At 38.6% G+C, this 24,163-nt stretch overlaps 1 protein-coding gene across 1 annotated transcript in view; it reads left to right on the top strand.

Annotated features, from left to right (window-relative positions):
- The window catches only part of TENM3 (teneurin transmembrane protein 3), a 1,441,984-nt gene that overhangs the window by 305,600 nt on the left and 1,112,221 nt on the right, over positions 1–24,163 (top strand). The gene's annotated exons all lie outside the window — the stretch shown is intronic.

Raw genomic sequence — 24,163 nt, 5'->3', positions numbered from 1 at the left:
ACACACACAGCTGCATGAAATTGCACTTGCATGTTTTTCATTACTGCATTCTGTGATATTAACCACTTGTATTGGTTTATATACTGCCATAAAACCACTGAAATGTGGGACATGCAAAATGCAGTTTTAAAATGAAAAAGAATAATACTTTCAGCTCTATCTGGTTTTAGACCTGGAGACCCATCAATAACTTGCAATAAAATGAAATTATGTACACATCTGTATACACAAAATTTCTTTGAACCAATTTCTAGATGAGACAAAAAAAAAAGGATAGATCTTACCAATCTGGTCTTTAACAAAGCATTTTATGTAGTGGCGCCTTTCTGAATGCAATGAAAGCTTCTGCTGATGGCAAATTAGTAAACATAGAAGTTGGATTTATGTGGATAATGTTTTGAGCAAAAAAAAAGAGATTGAGACAATACTCTGGACTTTTATCTAGCACTGAAGAGAAGTTAACCAGCGGAGTGTCTAAAGACGTGGATGGTTGATTAGTATTTTCATAGAGGATGACACAAAAGGTAGAAGCGAGCCAGAAACATTTTGTAATAGCCTGGGTTTGAGAATCTTCCTTGATAAGGACCAGGATGAAAATGTATGTGAGAACAAGAACACGGCAGTATAGAGTGCACCCTTGTGTGTCTAGGGCCTGAAAGGAAAAATTTCTGCAGTTAAATAGGTGTTCAACAGATCCAAGCCATCACACCATTGTAGCTGGGGATGAAATAACTCATGAAGATGCAGCAGATGAAATGCAAATGGAGGAATAATCAGTGGGGTTTGGAACACCTTGTCTGGAACACAGGTTTTGTTATAGTATACGTGAAGCTAGTTATATCTAAGGTACAATTTGATATTTTTGTGTCTGAGGAGATGCCTTCTAGACGTTTGCTTGGGGTTTTTTTTCTCCCGTCTGTTATTCAAGAGCAGCTCTGTGTTCCCAATGTGTTTTCTGTCTCAGCTAGAGCACCGCTGTCAGTGTCTGACACCTTCATCCCCAGCAATCAGTCAAACATTGGCTCAGAGTCACGCTGAGTCAGTGTGTCAAGGATGTTCTGATAAAGGACCAAATAAGTGCAAGTTACAGCGTGGGTTCACGGCACGGGGAGACAGATTTACAATTCCAGCAAATGGACTTGGTGAATATTTGCTGCGAGTCAATTCCAAGTGAACTGGAAACTCAACTTGGGACTGGAAGCAACGGGGAGTACAGGAGAGGCACAGCTTACATCAAAAAAAAAAAAAAGGAAGACATTCATGTTGGCAGGGAGGAAAGGGGATTTATAAGCTAAAATACAGCAGCAGCTTCCAGCCCGAAGCAGCACGGTGACGAGCTGCACTAACTGGGCCAGTGAGAGCTGAAGGATCCATGCCACACTCCAGTGGTACATTCACTTTATCTAAAAATACAAAAAAATACTGCATTAGGATGCCAGCTTCTATCACCTCCTCGTTACATTTTGAAACCAGCACCTCCATGCTCCCTCGCATGGGAGAGCTTTCCTATAAATATCCACACCGCTGTTTACTTGACAATAATTAGGCTGCTGATGTCTTGAAAGCACTGACTAACATCATGTATATTGATGGTGTGTTATTGTTTCCTCACACTTCACAGTTTTCCTTTACGCTTTTCCTTGTCTTGTCATATCAAAATGATAATAAAACCAATTCAAGGCAGGTATTTTTGCTCTGTATTGGTCTAACACTTGCCAAAATAGGGTCTAGTTCCATGACTTGACAATGAAAGTGCCTGCTGCTGGGTAAAAAGCATTCATAAACGTGCAGGTTATACAATGGCTTTTGGAGCTTATTCTGGATTTACTCTTCAGTTTAATACTTTTTTTATCTTTGCTACAGAATATTGCAAACTGCAGAATGTAAATGGAATGTTCTTTCATAAATTCCATTGCATTTGGCTAGAGACTGGTCATTGTAAGAATTATATTAGAGGGGAAAAAAGGTCACCCTTGCAATTTTTGTCATTTCTCCCTTTTTCCATTTGTCTTACTTTTTTTCTTAGCTATTCTTTTCAGTAAGAATAAAAACATGTTTCTCTTATTTTACATAAGACTATCTTCTGTATCTATTTTTCAGCTCCACAATTTTAGAGTTTTCTCTGAGTTCTTAATTTTCTTAAATCTAATCTTACTCTACTAATTTAAGTCACATGTACTGGCAAACCCCCTCATATTTAAAAATCTCAGAGTGTACATTTGATGCTGTAAATCTTTCAATCTAAATAGCTTCCAAAAACCTTGGAAGCATATGTATATGTATGGTCTCCATCAAATACATAATGTATGTAGTTTCTTTATTTCAAACCATCAATATGTAATATCTGTTCTTTCCTCCCTCCTCCAAATGCCCAGCAGAACTTATTTTATTTACTTGTTGACAGCATGTGCAAGAGCTTCATTTCTGCTCACTTCTTTTATTCTTTTTATTGTAAGAAGTGAACTCTTAGAATAAAACTGGATCTTTTGCAAAGGACTGCACTTGGGGAATGCAAAGGAACGCGCAGCACTTAAGCCTCATCTAAGATTTAAAACAAATGATTTAAATAGGTTTTTAGATGAGTCATAATTACTATACAAGCTTTCTGCACATAAGTGAATGTGATTTACCTGCATATTTTTACTCGGAATGTAATTACTTGCCAATCTATTACCACTCTGTTTTTGCTGAGCCTATTTTTAGAATGAAATCATTATGTGTGCTTCTCCTCTCCCCACGTGGAGGACCTGTGCTAGGATCTCCGTGCTGCTGAACTTCCAAGGACACGGCTCCGGGAGTAGGCTTCTGAAGTAAGAAAAATTGCCCCTAAGACAGGATTTAAAAAAAACAAAACTGAAGTAACTTGATACATAAATTGAGTTTTTAGAAATCCTGAGCAAGGGTGTTTTGATTACTGAAAGTCATGGCATTGGTTTAAATATGTATTGTTTTTAACAGAAGCTTCCTTAGGAATGATCATGCCAGAATGGTGCAGCAGGCAGAACCAAATACCCGCTCTAAGTAGACAAAACCCTTGGCAACGAGATGGGCCACCCCTGCCCTCACCTCAGGGGTGTTTTTGTACTCAAGGAGTAAGCTCTAAGGCCACAGATTCATGAGGGGCAGTCAAGGAGTAAATATATTCCCATTCAGAATTTCTAAAACCAACAGAGCATCCTAATTCTTTTGTCTTTTATTTGAGCTAATGAAATTTTCAAAAGATTTCACCTTGTCATCTTGACTGCCCTTTCTCCTAAATTATGCTGTTTTATGTGGTCTGGTTGGTTTGGACCTCCTGAGCCCGACCTTCCTGCCCATCTCTGGGGCCAGCCCCCTGACTCGTTTCTTCCTACGGCGGTAGAAGGCATCTCTCTATTAATAGACTTCTGCTGGGGGTCACTGTGCAGTGGTCTAATTAGTCTGTTACCACTTCTCATGTGGGTTTAATGACCCAACTTCCTCTAGGAGCTAGCCAGGAAATATTTCTCCAGTTCCTGAGGTGGTCCTGAGCATTTGATATCATATCTGTGACCTGGATTTCCCAAACCACCTTCTCTAAAACTCTCTTCTTATTCTCCTAACTGCTTTGTGCTTTGGGTTTTTTTTGTTGTCTTTCCCGTGTTTATATGATCTTGTCTGTGTCTGATTAACTCAGGCACAAAGAACAGCATAAATACTTCCATGAAATAGACTTAAATCACTTCTACTGCATCAGGCTTACCCTGACATACGTTGTTTGCAGGGAAACTTCTTTGTCAAGTTTAATCTTGACATTGATTTCATTAAAACAAGGAACTAAAGAATAAGCTATCAGCAGCAGCTCTTTTGTATTTGTCATTCTAAGGATTGACAATATGAAGCAAAATATTTCTGTACTTGAGGAAAACATTCCGAGACTCTTTCAGTAATGATTATAATAGAAATGCAAATTCGCTGGAAAAAAAATAATTATTAACATCTTTAAATCATTCTGATTTATGAAAAGAGACTGTACTGTAGTGTAAATGCAAGGCCTCAGCTGGAATAGTTTGTGTCTCCTGACTTTATAATCTCAGCACTGTGGGTAACTTTCTCCATCGATACAGAATGCCCAGAGTGGAGACCCAGCCTGATTTGAGTGAAAATGTCCATGAAAAATTAAGTGCTCTCAGTCTTTTATATATCTGATAGAAAAGCTTGCTAAAGAATTGGCTATAAACAGCAAATTATTCTACCATTGCTACGTAGGACTATTACAGAAAAGCAGCTTTCCACTCGCATCACAACAGAAGGGCTGCTTTGATCCATAAATATACAGTCTAAGCCCGCTTAACACAGCAAACAGCCCGGCCTGATTTCTCATCAGTCACTACATGGCAGACTAACGTGCTCAGAAATGGTTTCCAAGTCTTCAGGGGTGATGAAATAGACCACCGAGGTGGAGATAACAGGCCATACTTTCCTGGGTGTGGAGAAAGGAGGACAGAACTCCGAATTGCCTTACCACGTGGAAGGTTTCTGTTTGCTTTTGGTCAGCAGTTAGTATATTATCCCACAAAAACACAATTTCCCTTGCTATAAACACAAGCATTTGTCATTTGACCATCTTATATTCTCCACAAGCGAGGACACCTTAGGTACCAACATTTCTATTCCTCTATTGTACCGCAAAGGAAATTTTTTCTGTAGTACTGTCACAGATTCCTCTTCTTCCTTCCCATAGATTTCCTGGCTATCCTCTCCCTGTCCTCTCATAATTTTTTGGTGATGCTATGTTGTTTCATTATTATTATTTTTTTTTTTGCATCCAATTGGGAAATCACTTTTTCTCTTTTTTTTTTTTTTTTCCCCAGTTTCAGAAACTATATGAAACAACGCATTAACTTGAGAAATTTAACAAAAGGGAAACCCTACGTCTTGCCTGATTGCTCCTTTCTGTTGTGAACCAGACAGACATTATTACTTGTCAAAGCTTTAGTTTTCATTTGGGCAGCTGCCTGGATGTGGCTGGCTAAAGCATGTTTATTTAATTCTGCTGCAGTGAACTATTCAGGGTGTGCCCCAAACCATTGCTTAGCATTTGCCTTGAGGAGCAAAACTCCAAATATCTGAAAGCTACTGATAACCTCCAGCCAAATGAATAAATCTGTGTTTATGCATTTTCTCTGCAGGTGAATTGCTAAAGGCAGAGCAATTCCAGTCGCTGTCAGCCATAAATGAGTAAAGTTAGGGAGTGAATTAGTCCCAGACCAATCCTGGGAATATTCTGGAAAAGTCTTTATTGACTAATACTTTTCCCCAAGAGAATCACTTAAACTCTGTTTGGATTTTAGCATAATCAAAATGGATTCTGGTAGTGCCTGACTGGGCATGCACCCAGAAACTTTTTTTTTTCAGTATTTCAAAAATATGACATGGGAAAGGCATATGCCAAGGCGTATGCAATGTGCCTATGGACTATGCAGCACTGGAGAGGGTACAGAAAAGGGCCACAAAGATGATTAAGAGCCTGGAGCATCTCTCCTACGAGGAGAGGCTGAGGGACTTGGGTCTTTTTAGTCTTGAGAAGAGAAGGCGGAGGGGGGAGCTGATCAAGGCTTACAAATCCTTAAAGGGTGGGTGTCAGGAGGACGGGGCTGGTCTTTTTTCAGTGTTGTCCAGTGACAGGACAAGGGGAAATGGGCGCAAACTTCAGTATAAGAAGTCCCACCTCAACATGAGAAGGAACTTCTTTACTGTGAGAGTGGTAGAGCACTGGAAACAGCTGCCTAGAGAGGTGGTGGAGTCTCCTTCTTTGGAAACATTCAAACCCCACCTGGACACGTTCCTGTGCAACCTGCTCTGGGTGGACCTGCTCTGGCAGGGGGTTGGACTAGATGATCTCCAGAGGTCCCTTCCAACCCCATATGATTCTATGATTCTATGACTGTATTCACCTCTGAGATTTTTGAATGGCATTCAGTGTCACATTTGGATGTCAGGTGAACTTTGAACTAGGAATCGTTAGGGTTGATGAAGAAAGAGATTGGAGAACAGGGTAGAACAGTTTAGAATTGTGAATCCCAAGTTTATTGGTCTCCCAAAGTGAGATGGTTTCCTTAATAACTGCTGATTTAGATCGCTAAATTAATGCATATTAGTTTTTCTCAGTTTTCTACTGGAACAGAGACTTTGATTTTCTAACTTTTTCTCCCCTTTGATGAGGTGCTGATGCTTGACAATGTTTCCTTGATTAGAAGGATGACTGAATGAACTTCAACAAGAAACAGTGCTTCATAGGAGCGAAGAAATAATGATGTATGCATCTGTCTTACAAAAGGTGGTCTTGAAGAGGAGGGAGACTTATTTTCTGAAGCTGTGGAAAGTTTTGTCTCTCTTTAAGGAGGCCTGACTGCTGCAAGGGCCAAGTGCTCCTGTCTGGCAAGGCTGTGCCTTCCACTTTCTTTTTAAATGGTGAATAATGTGCATGTTTGGAATGTTGTTTTGTCTCTCTTTAAGGAGGCCTGACTGCTGGAAAGGCCAAGTGCTGATGGTCGGATGGCTGCTCCTGTCTGGCAAGGCTGTGCGTTCCACTTTCTTTTTAAGTGGTGAATAATGTGTACGTTTGGAATATTGCTAGAACATTAAGTTCTAACTTAACACTATGTCCTGAGGACCCAAACATATCCTACCACAGGATTAGTGAAGTTATTCAGCGGGCATTTTTGTCAGTGTTGTCACTTCAGAAGACCCAAAAAGCAGTCAAGGTTGTCATTTGCTTTGTTCCTTTGCTTTTCCTCCTTGATTAGAAGGATGACTGAATGAACTTCAACAAGAAACAGTGCTTTATAGGAGCGAAGAAATAATGATGTATGCATCTGTCTTACAAAAGGTGGTCTTGAAGAGGAGGGAGACTTATTTTCTGAAGCTGTGGAAAGTTTTGTCTCTCTTTAAGGAGGCCTGACTGCTGCAAGGGCCAAGTGCTCCTGTCTGGCAAGGCTGTGCCTTCCACTTTCTTTTTAAATGGTGAATAATGTGCATGTTTGGAATGTTGTTAGAACATTAAGTTCTAACTTAACACTATGTCCTGAGGACCCAAACATATCCTACCAGAGGATTAGTGAAGTTATTCAGCGGGCATTTTTGTCAGTGTTGTCACTTCAGAAGACCCAAAAAGCAGTCAAGGTTGTCATTTGCTTTGTTCCTTTGCTTTTCCTTCCTTGTCACTATCCATAAGCCTCCAGGAGAAGTTTCCTGGCTGCCTGCTGGCTCCAAAACTCCCCTTAATAAGAGCTGGGGGAATTCCTGGCCGCTAACAGGGTGAGTTGCCACAGTTGGGCTTAGGGCTACTCTTCCTGAGCTGAAGCTGCCCACGTGGCTCTGCCTGACAATCCTGGAGCCACAGAAGGGCCCACAGTGGGGCCAGGACAGGCTGTTCCACTTTTGGCCAAAAGGCAACAGCTGCTTCTTGTGGGTTTGAAATGTGTTTTCCCTTTAGATTACAGACATCTTTTGAATATGTTGCAAATTGGAAGGCAACAGCTGCTTCTTGTGGGTTTGAAACGTGTTTTCCCTTTAGGTTACAAACATCTTTTGAATATGTTGCGAATTGTGTGTGCAAATTGTGTGTGCAAATGCTGCTTTTGATTTGAGTCAAATATTTCTCCTTTCTGAAACACTCCATCTCCTCCCCTAAGTTTGGTCAACCTCAGTTTATCTCCATTAATATTTTAGCTTGAAAAACCAGCAAGCTTTGTGATTTTCCTCTATGTATTACTAGATATAAGGAAGACACAAAGATTATAGCTCTCCTTTCCTCATAACTCAGTGGCTGAATTCCTTCTCCTTCTGGCCGTGGGAATGGATCTTACAATCAGTACCTGTAACCATCAGATTTTTTTAAATAACACAGTAATCGTTAGCTCTGTCTCTGAGCATTTCCAGATCCCATTTTTATTCTCCGTCATGGTGTTTTTCATACAAATTATAATATTATAACACTACTTTACAAATAGCGTCAGAAGAATATTTCTTGTGAATGGGATTTCTTTGTGAGTTTTCAATATACATTCAAGTTTTCCGTATTTGGGCACATGATATGAAAACAAATATTCTAAAAGATTCCAGAGAATGAATGTTTTCATCAGCTACATTTAAATATTTTAAGAGGAAACAATGTATTGTCTCCAAGTCCAACTGCATTCTTCACTTTAATGTCCTCTCACCTCAAACATTAATCTGCCTTGTTTTTGTGAATACTGCAAAGAAACTAGTCACGTGAACCCGCCACTAAGAAAAATTGCCTGAGGACATTCTGACTTTTTGCTTAAGCTTTATTTTGTCATTTATTTCTATTAACAATCATTAAGCAATTTAATAATTATAAGCCTCATTAGCATTTTAATGAGACTAGTGGCCATTGCTAAGTGTAATTAAATTAGTTTTATTGTATGATATTTTGAAGCTGCGATTAAATTAAGTTTTACTGTGCTTTGAAGAATAAACCTATAGAGATCACTCTTCAGTAACGGTCTTGTTAACTTGTGAGGAGTCTGTAAAATAGACATACCCAAGAAAAAAGGCAAAATATTCCCTACTGAGGTTAATCATAACAATAGAAAAATCAAATGCTCCTGCTGCCACCAGCTCCGAGATTACCAATATATTCTTAGCGATAATAGGCAGCTGTTAAATAGCATTCATTGTGAGTAGCTTTGTGTAATCTATTTTTAATTTTTCCAAATAGCATCTAGATGCCGTGGTGAATTGTTCTTTATAAATCAAGGCGAGAATCCTGTAGTGCTTGCTCAGACAAAACTCCCATTGAGTTCAAATGGAATTTCACCGCGGTGAGAACAGCAGGGTGTGTAAAAGCTAAGTATTATTGGTGGTTGCTGTTGTTATTATTATTATTATAGTTTTAGAGAGACAAATAGGGTAGTGAGGAAAGACAGTGACAGGAGGAAAAAAGGTACTACAATCAGAATCAGTTAAATTCCTATGATCTACCAGTTAAATTTCTATGGAAAGACTTACAAATAGAAGATCACACGTATCTCTGCCTGTGCCCAGCCTCTGTGAAATGTTTAGCAGATTGTACCGTACCAGAACAGGCCAGGGACTGGGCAGACACTGGATGGTGGCTTGTCCTCACCCATCAATCAGGTAAGAACTTCTTTCTGTCTCCCACTGCTGCCTTCTTGTCACCGTGGTTGTGCCTGATTGTGCCTCACCATTTAGCTGGGCTTCAGTCAGCTTAAATTTCATCAAAAAATAAATTTGCAATTGTTTATTATGGTTTGAGATGTTAACTGTATTTATGGTTATGGCATAACTTTTTTTTTCCTTTTAAAAACCATTCTGTCCAAGGCTTGTAAAGTTGAACTATTCGAGGTTACACTCCAGGCATGGGGCAAAAATCCGTGGGCTGCATTTTTGGGAAACAGGTAGTCTGTAACTCTTGAAGACCTTTGCCTGGGTAGGTACCAAATCCAGGATCCCCACTAGTTTCAGAATTTCTGGTGTAATTGTGTTTTCTGCCATTAGTGATCGCTTCATTTAAAAAAAAAAAGAATTATTTTTTTTTTCATTTTTAAGTTAATATGTTAATTCAAATAGCAGCAGGCAGGGATGCAGATATAAAGTTTCCCATCTTCTTTATAATTGTTAAGGGTTAAGTACAGGCAAAGAGTTACATTTCTAGGGCATTTCCTTATTTTTTATTTTTCAATAATGAGCAGGTTATTTATTTTTATGTGATTTTACAATCGCAAAGCTGAGAACTTAAAGGTGAGGAAGGTGCTGGGATTCAGGTAGCCCACGTGCATATGTGTTAGCTGAGGCCAAGACAGGGCTTAGGACAGTGCAGACCAGGGAATGCTGGACAAAATTGTTAACAGAGCAAATAATTGTAACCTGTAGAAAAATGTAGCAGGAAAGTGACCAAAGCAAAACTGTGCGATCGGTTGCAATATTGGGAAATTGTTGCCATTTTCAACCTCAGATTTGCTCTCCTAAATATTTGTGCTTTAATTTACCTGTACTTTAAAGAAAGGCTATTTAGCATCTGTAAAACTAATTATAGCTGACAGAGTATAGAGCACACAGGACTTCTGCCAATAAGGCAAATGACTGACCAAATCACAGCCCAGCACTATTAGCAGCTATATTATATACTGGGATAAATGGGTCTTGTTTATGCAAAAATACTTTAACTGTGAGTAGTCTTACGCTTTTAGAGGGCTTCATCCCAGCCTGGAAAAAAGGCTTCTGTGGTATCCATTTATTAGCCAAAATCCTAATTATTTTCCTGTATCTGCTCTCTTAATATGCCCTGAACCTAGTCAGGCTTGTACGTTTAAGTGCAGAAGTGCTTCTGCATTCAGCTCACATATTAAGGATAAAACCCAGTGCTCTATTTTTAGCTGCATTGTAACTTTTGATGAACTGCAATTCATCAAAATTAGGGGCATTGCAGTGAGTAAGTCTTTTTATTGTCGCTAGACCGCTCCAGCAGTATTTTTATAATAAAGTAAAAGTTCATAGTACATAAAACCGCTAAGAGTGTCCTCAGTGCTTGTAGGAAGAATATGGGAGAAGCAAAGGTTTTATACTAAGAGGAAAAAAAAAGCTGGATTTTTTACTACTCATCTCAGACCCAGGTATTTCTAGATCTTTCACCAGTTTTTAATGGCATGAGGAACCGTTTTCCCTTCACTGGGGAGACGTCTCCACCGTCCATCCATCCATCCATCAGTGTCGGGTGCAGGGGGAATTCCTCCCATTTCCAAGCCCAAACGTTCCCTCTAAAACTGTATTATTAGTATTTTTTTTTCTCTCTTTCCGTTAGTTACAGATAGAAGCAAATTTAGGAATTCTGTTCCTGTGATGTTTGTTTATTGTATTGAGGCACCTGAAGAGGGAACTGTCACGGCTCCTGCTTCCTATTGTTTGCTCTTAGACCTTGCTTTAACTGATACCGCTGGCGTTACGGAACAAAGTTTTGAAATAGCCTCAAGAGCATCACCAGATAGTTGTGTTTTCTGATGAATAGCTTTACAGAGAATGTAATTATGCATTTTACAGGATAGCAATTTGTATACCACATAAAGCACATGTTTACTTGTGGGAATTGTGTGGTTTTGCTGTAATTATTAGAGCCTATTGATTGTCTTCCATTATGTTAATGTTTCCAAATTAAGCAATATGAAGCAATTTTCTGCCATGCTGTATCTCAGAAGCCTTAGGGATATTATCTGCAACTTTTACTGCAAGTCTAGAGGCCTTTGTGAATAAAACTTATAATTCACTTCATTGTAAGTTTTTCTCCTGATTGTAATCAATGAACCTTATACCGTGGAATATAAATGAGGTGACAAAGGAGGAAATAACCCTTCTGAGCTAGGAAAAGGGTGATGGTAAAAGGCACAATGAGCATTCAATTGACTTCTTAAACAAAAATACTTTTGCCCTTTCTTTTGAAGACTGGCTACTTTCGGGTAATCATAAGCTGTTTGCAGCTATGACCACTTTAGAAAAGAAGAATAATTTTAATGATGAGTTATTATCGTAATTGCTTCAGCATTTCCTGCACTAGTTAAGATAGCTTATTTCTGGCCATATAGTACTTTATTGGCATTTGAAATACTGTATCATCTGTTCAATTTGTGGAAAACTATCAAAGGAGAATAACTGAATGTTAGGAATGGAAGCACAGAAAAGATTTCTAGCAATTATTTCCAAAATCAGCTGCAGTCAAGTTGTCCTGATTTTACTTCTTCTAATCTTACTTCAAAAATACAGAAATATTCTCTTTTCACTTTTGGTTCTACAAATTTCTTTTAGGCTAATTCCCATTACTGGTTTTTGTTTTTTTTTTTTTAGGTTTGTACTTTATTCTCATGCTTTGTATTATTTAATCCATTCTCAGTTTTCCTAGTTGATTCTTATTTGACTTTTTCTCTTTTCACTTTTGGTTCTACAAATTTCTCTTAGGCTAATTCCCATTACTGTTTTTTTTTGTTAGGTTTGTACTTTATTCTCATATTTTGTATTATTTAATCCATTCTCATTTTTCCTAGTTGATTCTTATTTGACTTTAACTTCACTTCAGTTCCTACTTTATGTATCTCTGCTTTTATTTCTGTTTCTTGTTCTCTTTCCTTCCTCGATTTGTTCTCTTCCTTACCATCCTTTCTGGTTTATTTTTCTGCTTCTCATTATTCTCTTTTGTTATCTTTTTCCCTTCCACTTTTGTGTACGTTTCCTATTTCCTTTCATGTGGTACAAGAAAGAGAGAAGCACAACTCCTGGGGTCACAGACATAATTAGAAGATGAAAAGGTGGCTTTTCATTTCTGTGTTTCCCAAAGACATGGGAGAATTAAGGAAAGAGAAACATTGAAAGGCGTGTGTGTGTGTGTGTTATGTGTATGTGTTTCTAAATGAACGTGTAAACACATGCGCCACTCTTTCTATCTTTGCTTTTCAAACGGGAAAGAATTATCTCAACTTCTTCAAGTAGCCAGGGGATCCAAAATGCATTGACCAGTGCAGACACAGCCTCTACCTACCAGGTCTCCGAGTCCTGAGCAAGGCTTTGAATCCTACTGGCAGCAGAGGAATGTTCTGCAGAAGCACTAGGAGACAGCTGGAATGTATTACTCTTCTGGGGAGCAAATACAGCTGAGCGTTGATGGGTATGGAGAAGCACTTCTGGACAGTAAAGGATTTTGTTTATTTGTACTAAATCAAAATTAGTTTTCTGTTTTCTCCGTTGAGTCGTATCAGCAGGCTCTTTGCCTTTCCCATTGCTTTATCGTGCACTGAGAAGGAGTAAAACAACGTACAAGAAGACTGATGTTGGTTTGAATGTCAATGATCCCAAGCTGCACTGTACAGGAGGAAGTCTTAATAGAGGGAGCAGACTTAAGCGAACGCTAGACTGATCACCAAGCAGAGGGACTCATCCTGACTCAGGTTTTGTTGTTGTTTTTTTTAAGGAAACCTTCCATACAATTTGGGCAATGAAGGGTAGTTATTCTTTTTTTTGCATAGTGGTATTTTTGTAACAAATTCAATGGTAGGATATGGGAGATGGGTATCCCACGTTTTCACACTCAGGATCTTAGGAGAAGAATTGCTTTTTTTCACTATCATAGAACGGTTTCAGTTGGAGAGGACCTTTTAAAGGTCACTTGATCAGGTTGCTCAAAGCTCAAACATGCAGCTGTATTATTGATATAGAACCTAAATACATTTGTCGCATTTAAAAGAAAAGAATTTACGTTAACTCCTTTTACAATGAATAATTTGGAAGATTTGGAAATTTTGAAGACTTTCCTGGAAACTCAGCAGAATATCTTGGTATACTCCTAAAAAAGAAATACAGTGAGCACAAACGCAATCCTTTTTGGTACGGTTCTAATCCTGTGTTGGTGGCCACACTCGCACAGCATCCGTATGTCAGGTTCCCTAATCCTTGATAAGGATTCACAAACTAAATCTCCTGAAGAGCCCCGAGATGAAATAACCATTGGCACGTATGACATCTGGCGAGGACACCTCTGGGGTTATAGCTGACAAGGAGTGCACACAGTCTGTTTTAGAGCCAAGATCAGAGCTTGAACTTAAACCACTGGTCAATTCAGAGTAAAGAACAGCCTCTTAACCTGCCTTTCACCAGATTAATCCACCGCTGCTACACCTCGGTATAAAGTCATGCTTCTGAGCATGGCCATTGCAGTCCACATGACAAAAATGAACAATTTATTTTTTTGGCTTACCAGAATCTTTTCTGTTCTTTGACAATACTAATGGGCCAGGTACCTACTAACCTACTGATGTGGCAGCAGTCGGTTGACGTGTTGTGTCTGAGTCCAGGATTAGATGCTTAAATTAAATGACTCTCCAGACATGACCCCTCTTTTTAAGAAGACATGCAGTAGAAAGGCTCCTTACAAAATTTCAGAGGCTTTGAACATTAAAGTTCCTTTCAAGTTAATAATTAAGCTATTTAAAAATAAAGCAGTGGAACGCATTTGATCTAGCTTTTCATACCTTCTGAGCTCGATAAATAGAGTGCCTGAAACAAAGCTGCTCAATTGGAAAGGTTAGGGGTGTGAAGCAAAATAGTGCCATCTGGTTTAGAGGAGGAATTCACGCAAGGGAACACTCAGCCAGCATGACTCCAAACGGCTTACACCAAACCATAGAGACTTTACCATGTAGTGTTTAAATAATTTCTTATATAAAATCACACTTTTCAAAATTAATAAACCAGATTTTTTTTCTAGTAAAAGACAGCAGCAATATTCATCCATTTTTTTCTCCCAAGATTCCCTAGTATTTCTATAGAAATGAAAGCAGAACAAATATGACAGGAAAAATAGAAAGAGCAAAAGGAATCCTTAGTTTAATATAGAAATTATGCTTCTGAATTTGAAAACAAGGCTTTTTTTTTTGCAGAAAAGCATCTGTAATCTGCAGAATTTAAAAATAATTATTTATGTTTTGAATAAATGCAAATACAGCATTTAAGAAAATGACCTTTACATTACTTACTTCACTAATTACCTTCAAACCATAGAATATAATTTCAGATCACGTTAAATGGGCAAAAATTGCAAAGTACTTTCCTAAAGTTCAGGTGTTGGAACTAACATCTTTGGCATATTTTTATTTACTAACACTGTGCACTGTGTCTTGAGATTTTCTCATTACAATGATCACTTCATGAACTGTTCACTTGCTTACCCAAGGTTTTGGGTTTTTTTTCCATTTTCTCTCTTATCAGTCTGTCTCTAATACAGAAACTACATACTGCTTTTTAAAAGCAAAATCATTATTTTTATCATATGGAAGAGAAGTTGGCAAGAATGCAAATAGAGAATATTTCTACATAATAACAGCGAAGTCCCTAGAACTGATTCTTCATTTTTCTCTATAAACAAAGCCCTCGACTAAAATTATTCAATTTCTGATCAGAATACGAATTCATAGAGGGTATTAATGACTGTGGCAGACAAGTAAGCCGTTTTTAAAACTTTTCAATCTCAGAAAATATTGAGTAGCCCATCTCTGAATCTGTATTAACACCTTAGTGGTAATACTTATTCAGTCTGTAAACTTCTATTCATTGTCACCGACATTCACTATAAAGGGAGATTTTTGTGACAGATGTAGGAAATTATGTTACTGTAGTTGCAATCACTAATCTTATCTCAAGCATTCAAAAATAATCATCGGTATCCTGTAATTCATTGAATGTAAACGTCTTTGAACCATTTTACTAATGGTGTTTAATTTTCAAAGGTAAACTCATACAAGTTGTACAACTGTAGCAGTTTTGAAATAGGTCTTTGTACAACTGTAGTGGTTTTGAATAGAAATAGGGGAATAGTATATAGAAACTAGAAAAAAGCTAGAAAACACTGAAGATAAGTAAAAACATAAATGCTCTAGACCTGACCCTTCTTCACTACCAATGGTCACAGTGTGTAAGATGAAATATTTCATCTTATATAACAAAAAGTGAACATTCACTGGAACCGATGGTAAGAAATGTTCATATAAGCTACTTTAGAAAATATAAACAGAGATTTTTTTATGTCATTAAATGTGCTCAGAAGAGCAACCTAAGTTGAATTTTTCTCATGGTAATGGAATATTATAAAGTTAGGTGAGATTCCTTTCCTAGGAAATGCATAATGCAGACAAGGAAGCAGAGCTGGACACGATCAAAGGAAGAGGTGTAGATTATGTGATAAGCAATTTAAACCTCTCTCTGGTAGTGTGTCAGTCCCGGGGTGCAGGTACAAAAGCTGAGGTCACAAAGTGAGGGAACAGCAGAAGTGGCAGCAGTTACAGATACATAGAATTGTCTTTTCCTCATTTTTTTTCCTGTTCAAATACATTTCCCTGTTCTGCTTAAATATTTTTTGGCATATATTTTCTGTACGTCTATCCTTGCTATCACTGCTACCTACCAAGACAAAAAGCTTCCGGCGAGTAGTCAGAGCTGTTTGATCAGTAAGACAACTACTTTACAGAATGCAAAACCGTTTGAACTGATTTTTTTTGTATCATACTGGCGTTTGCAATTATGGTTCTTTTCATCAAGATTAAAGCCTGAATAAATTCTGAACCCAAGCAATTTGTAGAAAATATTTTCCATTTTACTTTGGAGCTCTGAGAGAGGAGAAAGTAGGAATCCACTTTCTCTGAGTACTGTAGGAAAAGGAAGGTTGGATGCATTTGTGTATGTGATGTTGTCAGGGAAGAAAACAGCATTTTTCTTCCTTTTTTTTCATTTTTTTTTCCTAACAATCATGAAAAGGAGCTAAAATTTTATAGGTTTGAATTGTTTCCAAAGTTGAATTTTGCTTTGGGAAGATATGAACAGAAATCAGTAAGTTCCTTTAATTTAGAAGTATATAGCACGCTTACATGAACAGATATGTATTCTTCTTCGAGGGAGTTTATGTGCATGACTAATGTGAAACAACTCAACCCTTCCATCATGAGCAGCTTTCCGTAGTGTTGACTATACATCAAGGTTCTCCTAATTCCCCAGTCGGTAACACCAGTAATTGTCTGAAACCGCAACTTTCCTACATCTAAAGTAAAATAAATTATCTTTTTAATATAGGTGATGAGCTGCGCTGCACCTTTCCCTGTCATTGCTGTAATTCCTTCCCAACAATATATTTTCACTTTGTTTAATGGTATGCCGTGCTTCACATTATTGTTTCCATTTTCTCGGAAAAGCATCTGGAGATAGACATGTAATGGTATTACTCTGGTAATAATTGTGTTAAATAACTGCAGAAAAGAGATAGCACATAACTATTTATTATTATAATTCTGCTGCTATTGCACTCCAGTGAAGATCGGGGCTCCCGCCGGCTGTATAACAAGATACTAAGAGCTTGACAGTGTAAATACCCAGGTGAAAAAAGGGTTGCTAAAACTAAAAGGATCGTGAGGAGAGTGATGATTTGAATATACCACATTCTTGTTTCCTTTTTTAAATTTAGAAATAGTTTTAGATGGAGTAATACTGTTATGCTTTAAGAAACCCACAATAATTTATGGTTATTGAGACAATTATTCTCTCACCCATTGACCCCTCCCCGCCCAGGAAGGAGAACTGGGAAACAACAAGGAAACCTGAGGGTTGAAATAGAAACAGATTTAATAGAATAAGACTGGATAATTAATGTTAATGATACTAAAAAACCTATATAAAATATATACTAGGTTTATATCCAGCCCATTCCATCAGCAGGGAGCTGTACACTCCCTGCAGGGACAGCCAGTGTGGGACCCTGCATACAGGAAAACTCTAGAAAAAGCATGATGGGAAGAGAATTTAGAAAGTAACTGAAAGATGTAAGAAGAAAAAGATGTTAGAAGAAAAAAAAAAAAAAGGAGAAAAGAAGGGGAAGTTTGGGCAAAGATCTGGAACGTTGTTGAAGATTTACAGTCCGTGGTACATCAGAGCAAAAAGAATTGTCTAATAACAGCCTGGTAACTGCAGGAGCAACCTCTGCAGCTCGTCCCTCTAGAAGTACTTCTGGCAGGAGATCAGGGGAACTATAACGCTGCTACAGAGAACAGGCCCAAAATATTAAAATGCTTATGATAAGCGTAACAACACATTTTCTGTTTTCGGGCCTTGCAAAGCAAATCCAGCGTAAAGTCTTGCTTTAATTTCTGTGGGGTTTCTCCTGTGTCCCAAACTTGTGGCACCTGAGCAGGTGGTGAGGCCTTTCAGCAAAGGGGAGGCCGGGCCAGGCAGGTGGAGTGCATTACTGGACAAACTGGGAAGTTTGGAGGAATGAAGGAGGAGCAAATGCAAGACAAAAAAAATGAGAGTGGAGAGAAAGCAGGTGATACCTGTTAAGCCTGATGGAGCCCACCTGAAGATAAAGACCACCTCCTCAGGAGGTTATTAAGGGCTTGTTGTGAGGAGAGCACAACGTCTCTGGAGTTTGTTCCTGTTATTAGTTGGAGAAATAAGTTTCCTTAAGTTACTGTGGACAGTTTTAGGTTGTTGTTGTTTTTTTTTTTTTTTTTTTTTTAAATGAGAGTTGTTTTTTGAAAGCAAGTGAAGCAAAGTACTAGCTTTCCATAGGAAAATGGATGGCCCAGTTACAGATCCTCGCTGATTTGTGGAGGTGGCTGCAAAATGGAGGAGAAGCTACAGTAGCAGAGAAAAAAAATGAGAGGTACTTGGGCAAAGGACTGAAAGAAAGATGTAGGCAGTGCCACATTCTGCTAATGAAGAAACTGTAAGAGTAGGTATTTGTGGCTTGAGGGGAAAAACCTCCATGAGCCTCGATGCTCCTCCTGTGAGGCCTGTAAAAGCCACCGGGACTATGTGACCTGTGGGTGAGCAGAAGATGGCATGGCAGAAGCACGGTGTGTGTGATGTGTGGGGCAGAAGATCAAGGAAAGCCTGGTTGATTCTGGATCTAGGTCTGAGCAATAAACCTCCTTGCTTGAAAACAGTCTCACACCTTGCATCAAAACAGGAGCTGGTGCTGTCACAAGTTAACTGGAGTGAGGTAAGAGGTCCCACTAATTTTGTTTTGTAAAACTTGGTGTAAAAATGCTTGGGGAAGGTTTGCATCCTCATTTTACCCCGTGTCCTGCCAGGGAGGAAGGTGTTGCCTAGAGAAACTGTGGGAGATCTGGGCAAGGGATGGGCATGCTGGAGGGGAGGTGCAGCCAGAAAGAAATGGCTCAGGAAAGGAGCAGTTTTAAGAGCATCTTAGTTGTGCTGGGTGTGATGCAGGTGATGGAGATTTGCACTGGAGGGAGAGGGGTGTGGGGATGAAGGTGAGGTGCTGTGACTTGTCCTACTTTCTTCCACAGTCTGGTAACTGTTTGTAAGCCTGCTCTGGTAAACTAAGAAATATTTTAGGAATAGGAATGTAGCTGTAAACAAGAGCTACCAGAGGTAGATACGCTGCTGGGTCCGCTGCAGGTTAAAGGCTGTGTTTCTGCAGCTTGTGCTGAGCTGCTCCGTGCAGTTTTCTTAAATTAATAAGCCGAGCTGGGAATGAGTGATGCTACTGGAGTCCTTCCCAGCTCTGTGGAACCCTTCCCGTCTCCTGGTGGAGCCAGCTCTCAGCCTTAACGAGCAGATGAGGCGTGAGGAGCCATGCTGCTATGGCTTGCTGCTTCCAGCCCTGCTCCTGGTGTGTCTTCTCTTAGTCTTGCTCTGCATTACACCCTGCCCTGCTACACTGGTCATTTTTTCCAGCTGATGTGTAGTCTAGTCGATTTTCTAACCTGTTCCTTAACTCTTTTTTTTCCCCTCCATATTTCTTTAATTTTCTTTTTTTTTTTTAATGCTTTCCTCCTGGTGCACGTTTCCTTATCGTCTTTCATTTTTGCTTCCAACTGTCTTTTCCATTCCCTCTTTGTGTCACTCTTTAGTCCCGTTTTCCCACATCTCATCTCGTTCTGCTCTCATTACATCTCTCAAGGAGAGGTTGTTAAGGTAAGAAGAAAAAAAAAAAACCTAAATACTCTGCCAGTTCCCTTCTAAAGGTCTTTCCTCTAATTACTAGCAAACCAGTTGCACTTGCTAAAACAAATTCCCACACCATGTTTTCTCCTGCGACTCACTTAAAATTCACTTAGGTATGAATGTTAAAGATAGGCTGGTTCAAAGTATAGTCAAGCCTAAATGAAGATATCTGTGTAAAGTGTTTGGTTTGTTGTGTTTGTTTGTTTTTTTTCATGGGCACAGTTCCTAACTGTGGGTATCTGTATGGAAACTGCAGAAGAAACTTTCACCTCAGTCTGGTGAAGGCCACTTGGCCAGCAACTGTTTGTCTGGTGGAGGGAAGTTGAAACATGGGAAACACCTGAGAGACTCTGAATTAGAAAGTTAACAGTAAAGAGGATATTCTTTTTTTTTTTTAAAAGGCAACTTCAGTGACAAAATTAGAGTAAATGTCAATTCACTGTTATGTCTATGATTTTAGGAGTTGTTAAAAACAACTGGTAGCTCGAGAAAGCTGGCTCACACCAATTAGTCATTCTTTCTAAGAAAGCTTTTTCAGACTTTCTTTAAAAAAAAATTTTAAAAAAATCAACTTTCTAAAGGCATAGGGACACTTTAGAAATGTCAGGTGCATGAGAAGTGAAAGAGAAATTTCTTTATATATTCTTTTTTGATGCTTTTAAAAGATGAACTTTCTTCGTCTCACTCCCATTTCCTGCTAATTATCGCTAACTGTAGCCCTGCTTCTTGTAACCCTATTTTAAATGACACGCTACAGATCTCTGACCTATACAGTAGAAACTTTTTTTTCAGAAGTATTATTTATTTAATCATCAATACTTTAAAGCTTCTTTTTTTTTTTAAGTAGTGGTGGGGATTTTTTTTAACACCTCTATTGCACTTTAATGGCTGCTTACTTTAGGAGTGAATAGGTTCTTTTCATTTACAGTCCTTGAAATCTTGCTGTCCTCTGAGGGCTCTTTCTCTCCCTCTGGGGAATAGGTACTGGTGGAAATGGGAAAACCTGGGAAAAATAAGCTTATTTGTGTTGTACTGAGGACGTGTTTGCAATTCCAAGGCCTTTTCTAGGTAATACTTGGCTTCAAAAATGAAATTTATCTGTAATATTTTCTCGGTTTTGTCTATTGATGTTTAGTTGCTTCCCTTTACCACTGTGTGTATTTTCAAAAATATACAAGATTTTTTCTACCCAGTCAGTTCAGCTTCTCACTGTCCTGATATCTGAGTGTTTTTTGAATGAAATAACCATGACTGAGGGACTGTATTAAATGTGGAGGTGTAAAATATGACTGAAGTGCAGTTGGGGCCTGTATTGAGTCAGAAATAGAGTGAAGTTTCCCTTTCAGTGTCCTATCACGTAGGGACATACCTTTGCTCATATAAATGTGATAAATTGCCTATGCATAATAAAAAGAAGTTTCATCTCTTTATGATTCACCATATAAAAATGGATTTCTATAGAACTCTTTTGCTGACTCTAGTATGCTTTTATTACTACTTTTTAGATTTAGTTCTTCCTTAAATTATTCCTTAGAGCAGTATATTTTTTTCTGCCGTTGTTCATAAGTGTGTTCATACAGTTGTCATGAAAGGGATCTCCCAAAAGTATTAAGTACCTCTTAAGCTTTTATTCAGTGTTTTAATAAACTGTTGAAACTTTGAATTGGTATGAATGTCCTTATGCTTATTCCACATGATTTTTGTGTGTATGTTTTTATATCTACAAGTTCAAGACTGGGTATGTGTTAAATAACTTGATGCCTTTTGACCAACAACCCAGGGAGCCGCCTGCTGCGAGCTCCTGCCAGCAACAGACATGAAGGAAGGAATTGATTATTCTGTGGTTAACTCTTTGCTTTTAAAGCATGTTTTTAATGTATTTCAAGCCTGTCAGAACTTGATGTGTGCCCCTTGGCATCTGAAGCCCCTTCATCCCTTGATGGTTACTGGTAGACTTCTTACTGCTCCGGTTTCTCCTCTGCCTAGCACACTGACAGTCCAAATAGACTTCAGTGACAAAACTTATAAAACGTACAATTCAAGAAATGGTTTTGATACAGTCACACTGAAGTTCTGTGGAAAGTCTCCCCTCTCATCTCCAGGGGTCCTGCCTTCCCTTTTGGGCAAGGGGCAGTCAGGGGGTTGAGCTAGTTTTCCTCTTCAATCTGCCCAAATCTCACGGATGGGTTCATTCTCTTGGTTTAAGTTCTATCTTTCTGTTGTCTTCTGTCCTGGAAATAGTTTGGTCATTTAATTAAATAAATATTGCTTCTGTCTCTTACAAACACGTGTATCTCTGTTAGAGCAGTGCCATCAGCTCTACTTGGCTTACCAGTAAATCCCTTCTTGCTGCATCTCTGCCAGCAAGTTACAGGTCTTTGCATTCCACATTAAGGTGGACATGAGCAACCTGTGATACAAAGGTTCAAAAAGAATGAATGTAGCTCATTACTAACTAGATGTGGTGATTAATAACTGCTTTGGAATAGCTGGTCTCCAAGGTCTTCCTTCAAAGCAGACAAACCTCCAATATTCACGCATTTTTCTGTTGCGCAGGTTTCATTGGGCTTAGCTGTGAAAAACAATTATTTTGGAGAGTATGGCTTGTGAAATTGGGAGCAAATCCTTACAGCTCATCCCCTAATATTGTCTGTTTTGGTTTGCTTTTTTAATCGATGATACCTTTTTTCAGTTTTTTGGAGAAAACATATGCAGTGGCATGTGAACTTCAAATTTCTGTGTGTGTGTTGTAGTTCTTACGGCTGCTAGTGAGTTACTGTGATCAAACATACAGATTTCTGCCACTGTAAAATGTGTACTGTGTGAATTTTGATTTGGTATAAAAATAACAAATTCTAGCTCTGAAGTTAAATAGTTGGCTTTGTTCTTAAATGGTGCCTACACCTCAATTTTGTATACTTTTTTTTGCTTATGTTTTAACCTTGCCTATCACCTGGCCAAAAAAAAAATCGCTTACCCACACCTGTTATTTAATAAAACAAAAAAAGAGAAAACAAACACCCAAGGAAAAAAATGTGCTAGCTGATGACTATCTTTTCTCTTTAAACAGAAAGATCTATAAAACTTATGGAGAAATAATTCAAACAATGAAGTAAATAGAGCATTTCTACTTTAACAGATTTTGATTGGATGTCCTCGGCATAACAACAAACTCCTTTGAGTTTACCATTCTGGTTTTTTTTTTTCTAAATGGGAAAAGAAAAATGTAATATTTGCAGTCAACACTGGGAAGAACTAGCAATTGCTGTGGGGTAGCAAAAAAAAAATATAAATTACTTTACAGCCTTATGATCCACCTATCTTTTAAACACAACAGCTTAGGAAACTTAGCTTACAAGAGTGATATGGGTATTTTTAATTTTGGATTAATTTCTTAATTGTGCATATGTAATGTAAAAATGTATATTACCTGTGATTCTATAATCCATGTACAGATCCTCATGTTTACTCCTACTTTATTGGAGCTAGATGTAGAATTTGTTCTTCTGCTTCCTAAATGGCTTTTTCATATGTGAGATAAGAATTTGTGCCTCTGCTCAGTGGTGTTAGTCTTAAGTATCTTAATATCCACTTGTTCATTCAGTGTTGCCCTTAGTGTAGAACTGATGAATTGCAGGTGAGGAGCTGTGGGGTTTAGGGGTGGGGGATTTTCTTAAATCTCTGCACAGAACTGTCAAGGGGTGACACTTACTATGAGGCAGAGGTGAGATAAGTAATGACAAAATATCCTGCGTGGTCATCAGAACAGAAAACCATGAGTGACCCCCACACCAAGTCCTGGCTCTGAGATGGAATTGAAGCTTACCCTTGTGAAAAGATCTCCTCTTGATGTAAGATCTAGATGGATGGAGAATCTTCTCAATATCTTGGCTGGTCATGCCAGTGGTTATTAATCCTGTTCTGTTGGATGCAGTTTTTATTTATCGTCTGTTTCTAGATGTTAATCCCTTAAGCGTATCAACGCGAGTGGAGAGTCATCACTTCTCACGTTCCTATTATTTTGCCTCTTAACCTTCTCATTGATAGGCAAAATAGATTGAGCTTCTGCTCATGGGTGGTGTGTCTTCTAGTCCTTGGGTGCAATTTTAAGTATTAGCTTTAAGTTCTTCTATTAGTGTGTGGGTAGGGAAGCAACACGGAACAAATATTGCTTCTCTAATCCTACTTTAACTGTGTATATCTTATAATTGTGACCTTACACCTCAGTTCCACGTGAATGCCACTTAGATGCTTTAAAGTCTATTAGATTTGTATGTTGGTTTTGCTGTATTTACTGTATGGAATTCTTGATTTTGAGCTTTTTTATTTTATTCTGATATCACGAAGCAGCTGTATGTCGTAGCCAGAGTCTATAGCGTGGTCCAAAAAGCGAAGTAACTACATGTACTGCCCCAGAATTTTACTGAGACAGGTAAACAAGGCAAGCTTTAGCAGTGGTTTTCCATAATCAAAGATAATTGGGGATACCCAAGTGGTGTGGTTGCGTTGCTCTCCCACCTGCTGCAGGGGTGCAAGCAGAGCCCCGGTGTTCCCGGCTGCTGGGCCAGCAGGAGACGTGTTCAAAGGCATCAACTTTGAACAACTTGTGTTCTGGAATTAACGTCGAGCATCTTTTCTGGGATAAGCATCTTCTCAAGGCAGCCTA

Source organism: Calidris pugnax, unplaced genomic scaffold, assembly GCF_001431845.1.
Source record: "Calidris pugnax isolate Ruff unplaced genomic scaffold, ASM143184v1 scaffold58, whole genome shotgun sequence".
Classification (NCBI taxonomy): Eukaryota; Metazoa; Chordata; class Aves; order Charadriiformes; family Scolopacidae; genus Calidris; species Calidris pugnax.
The sequence above is the reverse complement of the archived record's forward strand: the minus strand, read 5'-3'. Positions and strand labels throughout refer to the sequence as shown.